This window comes from Micrasema longulum, unplaced genomic scaffold (assembly GCF_059751315.1).
Source record: "Micrasema longulum isolate JH-2025_06_02 unplaced genomic scaffold, ASM5975131v1 h1tg001090l, whole genome shotgun sequence".
NCBI lineage: Eukaryota > Metazoa > Arthropoda > Insecta > Trichoptera > Brachycentridae > Micrasema > Micrasema longulum.
The window spans coordinates 89660-101989 of record NW_028278278.1 but is presented as its reverse complement, the minus strand read 5'-3'; positions in this window follow the sequence as shown (position 1 = coordinate 101989).

Sequence of the window (12330 nt, the reverse complement as noted above, 5' to 3'; positions counted from 1 at the left end):
TGCAAATACGACCCTAAATGATGATATTATTTTTGCCGCAAAATATCGGTTCCTTAGAACAAACATTTCCTATAAAATTTAAAAAAAATAATGTTTGTTTGTAATTTGGCTTTTGTGATTTTTCTAATATATTCTAATAAAAAAGGTCTTACACCAGTCTTACGCTTCAGATACCAGTCCAGGGACTATGAGATATTCTAGTGTGAAAACATCATTTTAAATAAATATTTCATATCAACCGGAATCGAACCTGAGACCGCTTGCATGGAAAGCAAACGCGCTGACAATTAGGCAGAGGCAGACAGATTTTAAATATTAATAATACAATTTTTTTTTTTCTGGACTAGCACCTGAAACGTAAGACTGATCACCTATTTTTCATGTAACATGATATATTTAAATACTACATGGTAGCTGCCAAGTACGAAAATTACATTTTTTCATACTTGCAACTCATTTAAGGCTTAAATATTCCATTCCTACCTACAACCTTCTTATTTCAAATTGTTGCTGCCCTACCGTCTTGTCAACAAGTCTTATTGTGTAAGGTGTTACTTTGATCAGTTCTTATCGTATATCAGCATGTGGTTTCTTTTGACAAAGTGAAATTAGTGTTACATAAATAGCCTAAAACATACTCATCAACATTTACACGGTACTGGTATCTGTGCGATTTTAAAATTGAAGTGCTTCATAAAAGAAACAAGCGAAAGAATTTAAAAGTGAGTACAATGTCTTTATAGTCCACAAAAATTTTGCTGTAACACTGTGAAACGCCTTAAAAGTTATGAGCTAACCGAACATTCCTTTTTGGTTCGAGAGGCATAATTTTTTTTTCCTTAAAATTAATTCCCGACTATTACAGTCTTACACATAGAATTAAGAATAGTCTAGAAGGAGCGTAGATTCATATAATACACCCGATTTGTCCGAAAATTCCCCCACTTTCGCCGCGCGCATTCGTGATGTCACCGCATAATGTTGCACGATGGGAAAAAATATAATCATAACGCAAATGTAAGGTAAAAAAATCAATCGGTTAATGTCTTTAAAATGTTATTATGCACGCGGAAATATTGATTGACACAAAAGAGTAGATAAGTAAAGGGTCATTTAATAAGAGCAATTGAATTAATGAACTTTGAACTTGTAATTTAAAACAAATTTTATTGTACATAAAACGGATATTTTCATATCATGTTAAATAATATTTAGTGTTTAAAGATAATTTTGGTCAAATGTCCACTACGGAGTTGTCTAATCCCAGGTCCAATTTTCATTATTTCTCTTATTAGATGAGCAAAGTAGGGTTAAAAAATTTACTACCCTGGCAACACTAACGAAATGTCCATTTTGTTTTCTTCGACAATCTGACAGATGGAAAAATAATTATTTTTTTAAGTAATGTATTTGCTTCTTACACATTCATTTGCTAATTACAATGAAATGTTATCACATTCTGTTTCTTTAAGATCCTAGCAGTATTTCTACTCTTTAAAAGGACACAACACGGCATAGTTGAATTCAAATCAGAATTTGCGTACTGAGCGACGTCTACAAAGAAACTAATGGGTCAAAACGTAAAACTACTCATTTTTCAGTAGTTTAATCACCTTCTGTTTGATGCTCGTATGCGGTTTCTGGACTATTCTTAATTCTATAGTCTCACATTAAGTTTTTATTGTTTTTATTTTCTTTTCTTTCTACCAGTGACGCGTGAATTAAAACATCGTTCGAAAGTTAATTCGATTCGTAAATTCATGTAGTAGGTAGGTTTTTACTTTTATTTTGGTACGTGATATTAAGAGTTTATTTAAATTTTTGTACAAACTGTTATTTCTAAATATTGCATTGATGTATACTACGTATATTACATTATTGTTAAATTACTTCGCTACATTAAGTGTATAAATCTTGTTTATTAAGATTTTGAACCATGTCTTCTGAAATAAAGTACCGATCGACTTAATTCGCATTAACCAATTTATTGGCTATTGTTAAACCTGTAAATGGCGACCGTACACTCTTGTGATTGATGATTTTAATAAACAATACCCTGACTTGGAAAAAAATAGAAATAATTTCTTTGAAAGCCATTCAAGACAAGTGGCGAAGCTTCTAAAAAGACTGGCTTGGACCCCGCAGAACACGAATACAGATATAATTAATTCATGAAACAGTTTTGTAAATATATATATATATATATATACAGGGTGTTGTTTAAACCCCGTCACATCCGAAACCACGATGATCATTATGAGCAAGAAGACATATTGGCACATTAAAATAAATTTTTAGAACGAATAAAGTTTTAAAAATAAAATATTAAAAAAACAAATAGTTGCTAACTTCAGCAGGAGAGAAACGAGAAGGGGAGAGGGGGGAGTCTGACACACCGTTAACCACGCGGCCGCGCCCCCCTCGCTTCTCCCCTGCAGAAGTTACCAACCATTTGTTCTTTTTAATATTTTATTTTTACAAATTTTCTTCGTTCTAAATATTTTTTAAAAATATTCCAATATCTCTTCTTGCCCATACTGATCATCGTGGTTTCGGATGTGACAGGGTTTAAAGAACACCCTGTATATATACATATATATAACTCCCTGTCGGCCTCGTGGTGTCGTGGTCAGCGCGTTTGCCTACCATAAATTAGGTCTCGGGTTTGATTCCCGACATAGTTGACATGAAATATTCATTATAGGTGTTTTTACACTAAAATATTTCATAGTCCCTGAACTGGTACATGAAGCATAATACTGGTCAAAATACACTGCGATTGGTGCACCAATGCAGTGCCCTATGCACCATTAGGTGCGGAAAGGGAATGAATATAACTCTATTCTTAAATAAATCCGATACTCAGTTCGAGCGGATCCACTAGTCATGTCAATAATGCCTCCGTAGTGTAGTGGTCAAGACGCTTGACTCACAGACGGAAGGTTCCGGGTTCGATTCCCGGTGAGAACACAAAAATTAAATGCTTTTCAAGCCTAGGAGTTTTGTGATGTAATTCACCACTGTAATTAGGTCTCCTGGCCTGTTGTGGTGCAAAAATAAAATGAATGAATGAAAAAAATGAATAATTCTCAAATCTATTCAGTCCACAACATTCTTGCTGTTTTCAGTGTACAAAGCCTGAAAGGTAGTGAGCTGACCAAACCGTAGCCATGATTAAAAGTACTGATTCGATCAGTGGAAATATTTGAAAATAATAAATCAGGTAAACTTGATAAAATTTTGAAAATGACCGATTCATTTTTCCATTTCAAATTCATAAACAGTTTACATTTTGCACTCTGGAAGTAATTTATTTATTCATTCAAAATTACACTAGTTAAAATATAAATGAACTTATTAAGGCTTTTTAGGCTATGCCCGTGTCAAGCCACAATAAATAACGATAAAAATACGTGGTAAAATTAATTAGATCAAATTATAATGACATAGAATAACAATCTAGAAAAAAAAGGGTTACTGTAATAAATAATAAAATTCCAAAGAATACAATACAAAAAAGATAATCAGAAATAATTATTAAAATTATACAAATTAAGAATCACACATAATCAAATATACCAAATAATGGTATCGTTAAAATCAACAAAATAAAAGTAAAATATTGTAGTATTAAAAAAATAAAAAATAAAGTAAATAAAGCATAATAGCGGCACAACTCGAAAAACATAAATATATAAAAGAGAGCTTTACACATACACACACCCGCGCTGTTAGTAAACTTGCATTAATTCTGAGAAACGTTAATAGACTTTTAGACTGAGCCAATTATAAAAAATAATTGTGTATCGGAATATCAGCGCTATGATTGTTTAAAGATTTGTTTTTATGAAATTACTGCGCGTGTGAGAAATGTCTCAAGTTCTCTTCCGCTTTTTCTCGGTCGGTTCTTCCGATTGGTCCGTTGAATTACCGTAAACCGAAAATCTTCCAAAACTCTCTTATCATTGGTTCATTCATATGAACTAGTGACGTCGTTCAAAGTAGTTTCTTAAAAAAAAATTTTTTTTCAGTTTTTTAGTACGTTTTCAAGAAACTTTGCTTAAGAAAATATTGTTTGTATCTAATTTCCCGTAGGACTGAATTTTCTCATTTTTAAAATCAATTGAAATATTCTGGAGAAATGTTTTCATACATAACTTTTAAAACATATTTTTTTAATGTCGATAAAAACGCGACATGTTTGACCTTGATAATTGTGAGGTCATGATTCCTGACGATGTTCTATTTCAATTTAAACAGTCACAAACAAATTTCAAAATTTAAAAGAATCATGACGTATTAGGGGCGTGGCCAATGCAATGAACCGTTTTAGTGGAAATTTAAAATTGAAAATATTTTTTTATGCTACTAATCAGTACAAAAAATCAAAGTAAAATATTCGATTGTCTTTCATAGACCCTTATTAATTTCAAATTGTTTAAAAAATCTTGATATCGAGGCTTTACTGATAAAATGCATAAAGTCATTAAAAAAAGTTCTGAGATAACCGAATTTAAAGCTTTTTTATTCTTTCAAAGCATTATTTTTCCCACAATGTTCTTTTGTTTTAATTTTTGTCAAAGCTTTAAAAGAGTAACCTTCATCCAACCTTTTTGACCTTGCACCTGTATTAAAAAATATTTGAAATGTATAAAGACTGTTGGCTTAAGGCATTCTGTCAGTATAGCCATTTATATAGACATATCCCCATTACAATATTCGGCACGACTTTAATAACAAAAAAGACGAGATTAAAACTAATCTTCCCTTATTTTTTGATTAAATAAAAATAAATAAAATAATACAGCTCTTTTCTTATGCAAAGGTATCATGGCAAAGGGATTCTGTTTGTACTTTATGTTAAATATTATTGCGCAATAAGCTCTGAGAGCCGTTCACGGTTACTCTGTACTTCGTTCTTATTCATGAGCAAGCCACTAAAGAAAGCCCTAACTTCATTAGTTTTGCATTCCCCTCAAATCAAAGGGAAGACAGAAAAGAGAAGAAATCGCAATAAGTTGCTGCATTTTGGTTACAATTTTTTTTCTATGAATTTATTTTCTATTGATTCAATCTGTTTATTTATTTGAAAAGTACGAATTTATTTATTTTACTGAAACAAACAGTCAACAATGATTAAATGACATAATAAAGATAAGATTTAAAGACAGCCCAGAATATTTTCCAAATAAAAATCACTTTTATAAAATTGTGGTAGCGTGTTTGTGTGTATTTATGAGAGTAAGTGTAGAGTTATGAGGGTGTGTATTTGTATGGCAGTAAGTGTTCAGGTGTGTGTAAGCGTGAGCATCATTTAATAGCAAGTGGGAGCGTATCATAAATAAATTAAGGGGCATGTTAAATATATCAATAGATGAAAAAAAAACATTAAAGTTTGAGCAAGAACGATACAGGAAAAAGTGTTGTAAATAGTATGTGCTACAGACTGGCAGATGAAATAAATACGTATTTCTTGTCACGCGAAAGGGGACATTAAAAATAATATTGGCGAGTATATTAAAAGAGTTTACTTTATTATTCAATAATTTGTATAAATAGCCTGAATCAGATATAGTCTATCTATTTTCAAGCGTAACAAAACCATTTTGTTTAAAAGATAGGCTGTAAGTGCAAAACGTTTTATTGTGTTTATAATATATAAACAAATACGTATACCACGTTTTCATCGTAACTGATATTAAATATTAATATTTTGTTGTAAATATATATTAGATTACGTTAATCATAGAACTAAATAAAATAAATAATAATAAAAAAATTGATAAAAACATATTGTTATATAAATAAAATACCTAATGGTCCATAGGGCAATGCTTCAGAGTAGTACACAAATGAAGAATTTCTGTGTTTAAAAAAATAATATTTTGTGTATCGTATTATCGGCGCTATAATTTTTTTCAGTTTTGTATTTTACATTGAAAAAACATATTTTAAAGTAAATATTTCATATCAACCATGTCGGAAATCAAACCCAGACGTCTTCCAATGCCAAGGCAGAAAAACGCCTTTACCACAAGGCAGACATAAATAAAATAACCTAACAAAAATTTATGCATTAATTTGTGAGCATCAGCTTTTTGTTTCAACCGCTAGATGACTCTGTCAGTTTTGAATTTCAAAAACTTTTTATAAATTCATTTCCATTGAAGATATTATCGATGGTCAACAGCCTTATTTAGTTTTGGAAAATTTGGCAAAAGAAATAAACTTTACATGCAGTATTTTTGTGATTTATGTCTTTTTATTTACTAAATAATTCCCGTTTTCCAAATTGATAGCTATAAAAACACATTTAAATATAGTAGGTATTAAATATGTAATTTTTCTGAAATATTTTTGGTAATTGTTATAACGTCTCAATATTAGGAAAGTGGCAATGCTATTCCAGAGTTTTTCATAAAATTATTTGTGTTTTCAAAAAAGTTTTGGTATTATTTTGAATATTTTTTGTCCTATGTGCCAAAGAAGTTCTTACCATTTGCAAAGAATTTAATCATCATTATCATCAGCCCTCAAATGCCCAGTGACGAACATAGGCCTCCCTTAGATCTCCACATCTCCTATCCTGAGCGAACCGCATACAATTACATCCTGCAACCCGTCTTAAGTCATTACACCACCTTACCTGATTCCTGTCTCTTCTACATGTTCTGGGTCGCTTTTCCAAGACATTTTTCATCCATCTAGGCCGTCTAGATTCTAGAGCAATGGATGCATCCTTTAGTGGTGAGGGACCATTTGCCCAATTTATTGTCTTGTCATGGATTACCAACTATTAAAAAAAATCATAGATAAAACATGTACTAAAGTATTCGATACCAAATATGAGTTAAATAATATATGTATATTGTTAATATTACAACACACACTCGTATATGAATATGTTTTTGTATACCCTATTTAAAAATTAAAAATAAAATTAATTGTTAAAAAGTATGATGGTATTTTCGAAAATTTTGCATAAATTATATTTCAGTGCAATTTTTGCTGACTGAATCCTTGGTTCAGTGTTGCTTAGAGGCTAACGCATATCGTCACTGGCATCCAAATGTTTTCTTTGTTATTTTTTTATTATTAAAAGCGCCGAAAATTCCTGCTCGCACAAGTATGGGGTTGAAGATAAAGTTAGGTAACGTAAACGATTTCTCAAATTTAAGGAAAAGAAATTGCTATTTGGTTCCAGAAATTATCAAATTTCATTTCTATTTCGAATGTATCCTTATGTTGAATTTCAATTAACTCTTTCCAAATCTCATCAGGCCCCTTAAGAATGTTGATATTTGCAAATGAAGTGTAACGTTCTTTTGAATTTCTCTTTTAATTCCAGCACCTGTCGGTGTGCAAATTATTAGACGCGAAGAAAAATTTGCATGCTTTTCATCTGAAAGAGTATTTTCTTTAGAGCCGTTATGTGGAGAAATTCGAATGATGACTTCGCGCACCACTTCGGGTGCTTTCAGGGACCACCAGTGGTTCGCGGACCACCGGTAAAGAACCACTGATCTATCGTATGTGGTTCTAGTTGTATGACCAGTCCAGATCCTTTTTATTTCCAAGAATGTAATATATTGAATCAATTGTTAAGTACGTGGAATGCGTTGTGATATAATAATATTATCTTGTTGTTAACTTGTAATCTGTGCTGCTTGAATGTGGGCTTGTTCTGACGAAGTTTGCTAATCGCACCTAATGCCAGTGTCAATATTTGCATTGATCTCAAATTGATTTAAAACGTTACACCATGTCATAAACGGAAATTGATTGTGTACAAACACATAGTTATATCATGATGAATGGGAAAGATATCGAAATCGTGTTTGCAGTATTTTATTGTGTTAAAAATACATTCACGTAAATTGTGTTACATAAATGTGAAAACGTATAATTAAATAGCCACGTTACAAGCGCGTAAACTATCGCATTTCAATCACAGTAATAACATTATTATTGCATATAAAACCACGTTCAAAAACATTTATGCACTGACCTATAATAAATTAACATACACGTTTTTTCTATACGTTGCCCTCAAAAATTAAAAAAAAAGCTTATCTCTATATACTCGTACACGCAAATATTTATATGAAAAAAAAAGAAATATTTTTTCTTTCTAAATTATTATTTTGATTGGTTGGAAGGAATTCACATGCAGCAATAAACCCGTCAAGTTCGGTGTACAAAATATTAAATAAAATAATTGCATAAGTTGTAAAAACACTGTTTTTAAAATGATACATGTTTTTTTTCTATTACAATCTACTTTTATATATTTAGTTAATCATTTAAACTGTAACATTCCAAAAAAGAGACTAGCTCCAGCAATTATACATCTATATACTTGTTCATGTTTTATTTTCTATTCACACCTACTGGTGCATAAGACACTGCACTGGTATATTAAATGCATATTTTATGATCTTTTTATTACACGATAATAAGATGATTGGTCTTACGCTGCAGCGACCATTCTTAAGACAATGTAAATAAATATTTCATGTTGGCTATTTCGGGAATCGTACCGCTGTCGTAAGCAAATGCGTTAACCATTTGACCACGAAGCGGACAAATATATACTCATGGAAAGCTAATTTCAATCAATCAAAATAAATATTTATTTTTTATGACGTCTGCCTCTCGAGGTTAACATTGTTTGTAGGTGACATTACTTTGACTAATATTTACCCAAGTGGTACACCCAGTGGACATCACGCTTAGGTAAATAATATTTTTGTAGAGGTAAAAGGTGTAAAATACAGGTAGTTTTGTAAATACATTCTTTGCTTGTCTATTGCTTGCTAGAATAAACCTTTCCAAAACTTCTAGATGTAGGGTTCATGAGGATATTTACATCATAAAAGGAGCCTATTCCTCGGGGACCACTGGTTGAACCTGAGGATGTTAAAGAGCTCAACCCCTACCAAATAGCCATACTTAACGGATCTGGGCTTGGAGGTGGAGATTAAGCTAAATATAAACTCTCGCCTTCCACACAGTATCCAGGCTCTTTATAGACCTGGGCTTGGATGGCGAGAACTATTCACGGGGACCCGTCACAATAGATCTTCACAGGTCGCAGTGACGTTAGGAGCTTGCATAGCACTGACTGTCTGTTGCTTGTTACGGCAAATGTACAAGATTATATCTACACTGGAAAGAAAAAAGTTATCAAGTGACATGTAGCAACTTTAGAAAAAAGCCAATCAAAGTTTTTTTTTAAATCAACTCATTACTTTTTACCTTGTTTTACTATGTTTTTTTTAATGTTTTTATGTTTGAACTACTTATTTTTCTATGTTTTTTAAAATATGCTTTTTTATGTACACCAACAAATGTTTTACTATGTCTTAACCTTTTTATTTTTTATATGTATTGATAACTGTTTTTTATTTAAAAAAAACGTCTTAGCATGGGGTAAAAAACCTTAGTTAAAGCAATTTTGTATAAATGTATAATTTTATGTACCTACTTACTTATCGGGTCTGGACTTTAGACCTTGCCACTCCAGTGTGCAGCGACAGATATCGCCTTGTCAGTGGCAATCCTCAATTCATTATCATCACAAGTTAACTGCATTTGTGGACAACGCAGCAGATGATGATCATCCTGCACCTGTCCACAATCGCAGTTCATGTCATCTCCCTCCAGAAAACCCCACCTCCGTTGATTGTATTTGCACTTAGACACCCCTACCCTTAATCTAATCAGAACTTTCCACGTAGGGAAGTCCAAATTGTCAGCGGTGTTTTTGCTTTCGGATGGCATTATCCATTATTTTATGTATATGATATGATAGTTAATAAATAAATAAAAATATAAAAAATGTTTAATTTATTATTTAAATGGTGTAGGATTCACGCTTAAATAATAGGTACGTATGAGATTATTTATTTATTAAAAAAAAAAAACTTTAATTGGCTCTTAAGTTGCTAGGTACATGTCGCTCGGTAACTTTTTCTTTTCTAGGATCGATATATTTCTAAGACAGGCGCTATAGTGCAGTCAGACGATCAACTGTGATACAGGCATCATATGTTTGATTCCCGACAGTTGCAAGTAAAACAATCAGGAAGTTTTTTTATTTATTGGTCTGGGTGCTGTGCGGTATTTTTAATGACTAAAAGCCTTCAAAATAGAGAATTAGAAGCTTAGCGGGTTATTCTTAAAAATGAAAAACCGTCAAATGATTTAAAGTATTTATACAACAGCAAAAGGCTATCGAACTACAAGGTTCCGGGTTTGATTCCTGTAGGACAGATATTCAATATTCTAATACTTTTTTTCGAAATTAAAGCTATGACTTAAATAACTCATTACGAAAAGCTTTGGCTTGTTGTTTTAATTTTTAATTTTTAGCCGCCAATTAAAAGAAAAGTTACTATTATATATGCATTTCACACATTACAAAAAAGTGTACAGGGGAAAGGCATAAAAACAAATCCCTTTAAATGTGTTAAATTAATTTTAGAAAAAAAAATCGTTGTAATTGGAAACTGGAGCATTTTAATTTCCGGTCCACTGTTCTATCCACTAAGCTGAGACAGGCGTTGAGAAGTTGTTCATGTCTTATTTATTTATTCAACGCTATTTGTATATATATTCATAGTATGTAAAAGGGGCGAATCGTGTATATAAGCGATTATACGCAGCTTACTATTACATTTATCTATCCATAATAATGTTTTGCGGTAACTTTATTTACAGAAAAATAAACAAATAATTATTATTTCTTATAAATCATTGCCACCGTTTGTACTTTTCTCTAAATATAAATAAAAATAATAATAAAGCGCGCACCCAGCGACATCAGTGAGACAAGAAACTAGCCGATTATTCCAGCTTATTTTTTCATACAAATAAGTATACTATATTTTGAACATCTTCAACGCAGTGGCGGTTTTTTTCTTCAGGAGAAAACTGGCAGATTACACAAATTATTTGAAAATTCTCGTTTTGGAAAATAGTATTTTGAACATTATTTCTTAAGGGCTATTTTTCTTTCAGATGATACTTTTGACATATGACTATAATTATTTTCATGCTTCAGATCGCAGGACATGTTGCGCTCGACACGGCCGGTTCGGCATTATTTTTTTCTAGATAAAATCGGTAACAAAATTTTGATCGTAATGAGAATACCTTTATACACTTTTATATAAGCTATGTATTAAAGTAATAGATAATATAGCTACGTACTATAATATATCACGAATTCACGTCGTTTGAGTTGATTTCATAGATGAGAGTTATTGTATCAAACAGAACCACAGAAAAAATAGCAATTTATAGTAAATATTACTTGTATTATATTACGTACCTACTATGTAGGTACAAATATATGTTATTTTTTTATAGCTTAACTGTTAATAAAATCACAGTTTACCACTATTATGTACATATACATTTTATAAATATATAAGGGCGGGCATATTGCCTAAAGACAATTTCTTCCTACCTACCCAACCGTTCAGTTTGAAAAAATAAGAAGTATATGGACATATTCTAGGTATTAATATAAAAATTCTAATTCTTATTTTATGCAAAATTTGAAACAAAAATATACTTAAAATCTACACTTTACTATGAAGAGGGGATGTTTTCTGTTTTTTTTGTTTAATGTTTAAGTAAACCTATTTTTTTATAATCCGATTTTTCAATCCCTATTTACTGCTCGACTGTTCCACGATATCTCCAGATTTTTGTTAATTAATTTTAATTCAAACTTTAATTTACAAACAAACCATCACACAGTTTCCCGTAAGGGTAGGCAGAGAGGATATAACGCCATATCACTCTTTATTTGCATAGAGATTTTGCTTCCTCTATATTCATAAATCTTCTTATGCACGCGCACCGATTATTCCGACTTTTGACATGTCTATCTTCATGAATTTGTTGAATTTGTTCTTCATGTACATGTCATTATAATTTACCATAAATATATTTAACTTTAAGTGGCTCAAACCGAATTTAAAATACCCAATTTCGTCACCAATTATTGTCTTCTTCAATACAACATAATATACAAAGATACCTATAATAATATTTGATATTTGGACAATGTTATCAAAACGATTTTTACGCATAATAGATGGAATTATATTTGTTTACTTAACTTGGATGAAATGTCTTCCCAATGGAAGAGAACGGTATTCCAGTATTTACAAAGATGATAAAATATCACAAACGGTCGCATTATTCAATTAACCAATTAATACTTCCATTCTTAGCAAACATGCAATATTAATTCAGTTGCAATTACTTTGCTATTAAAAACACCTGATTAAATTTACCATAACGCGTGTTGAGGTG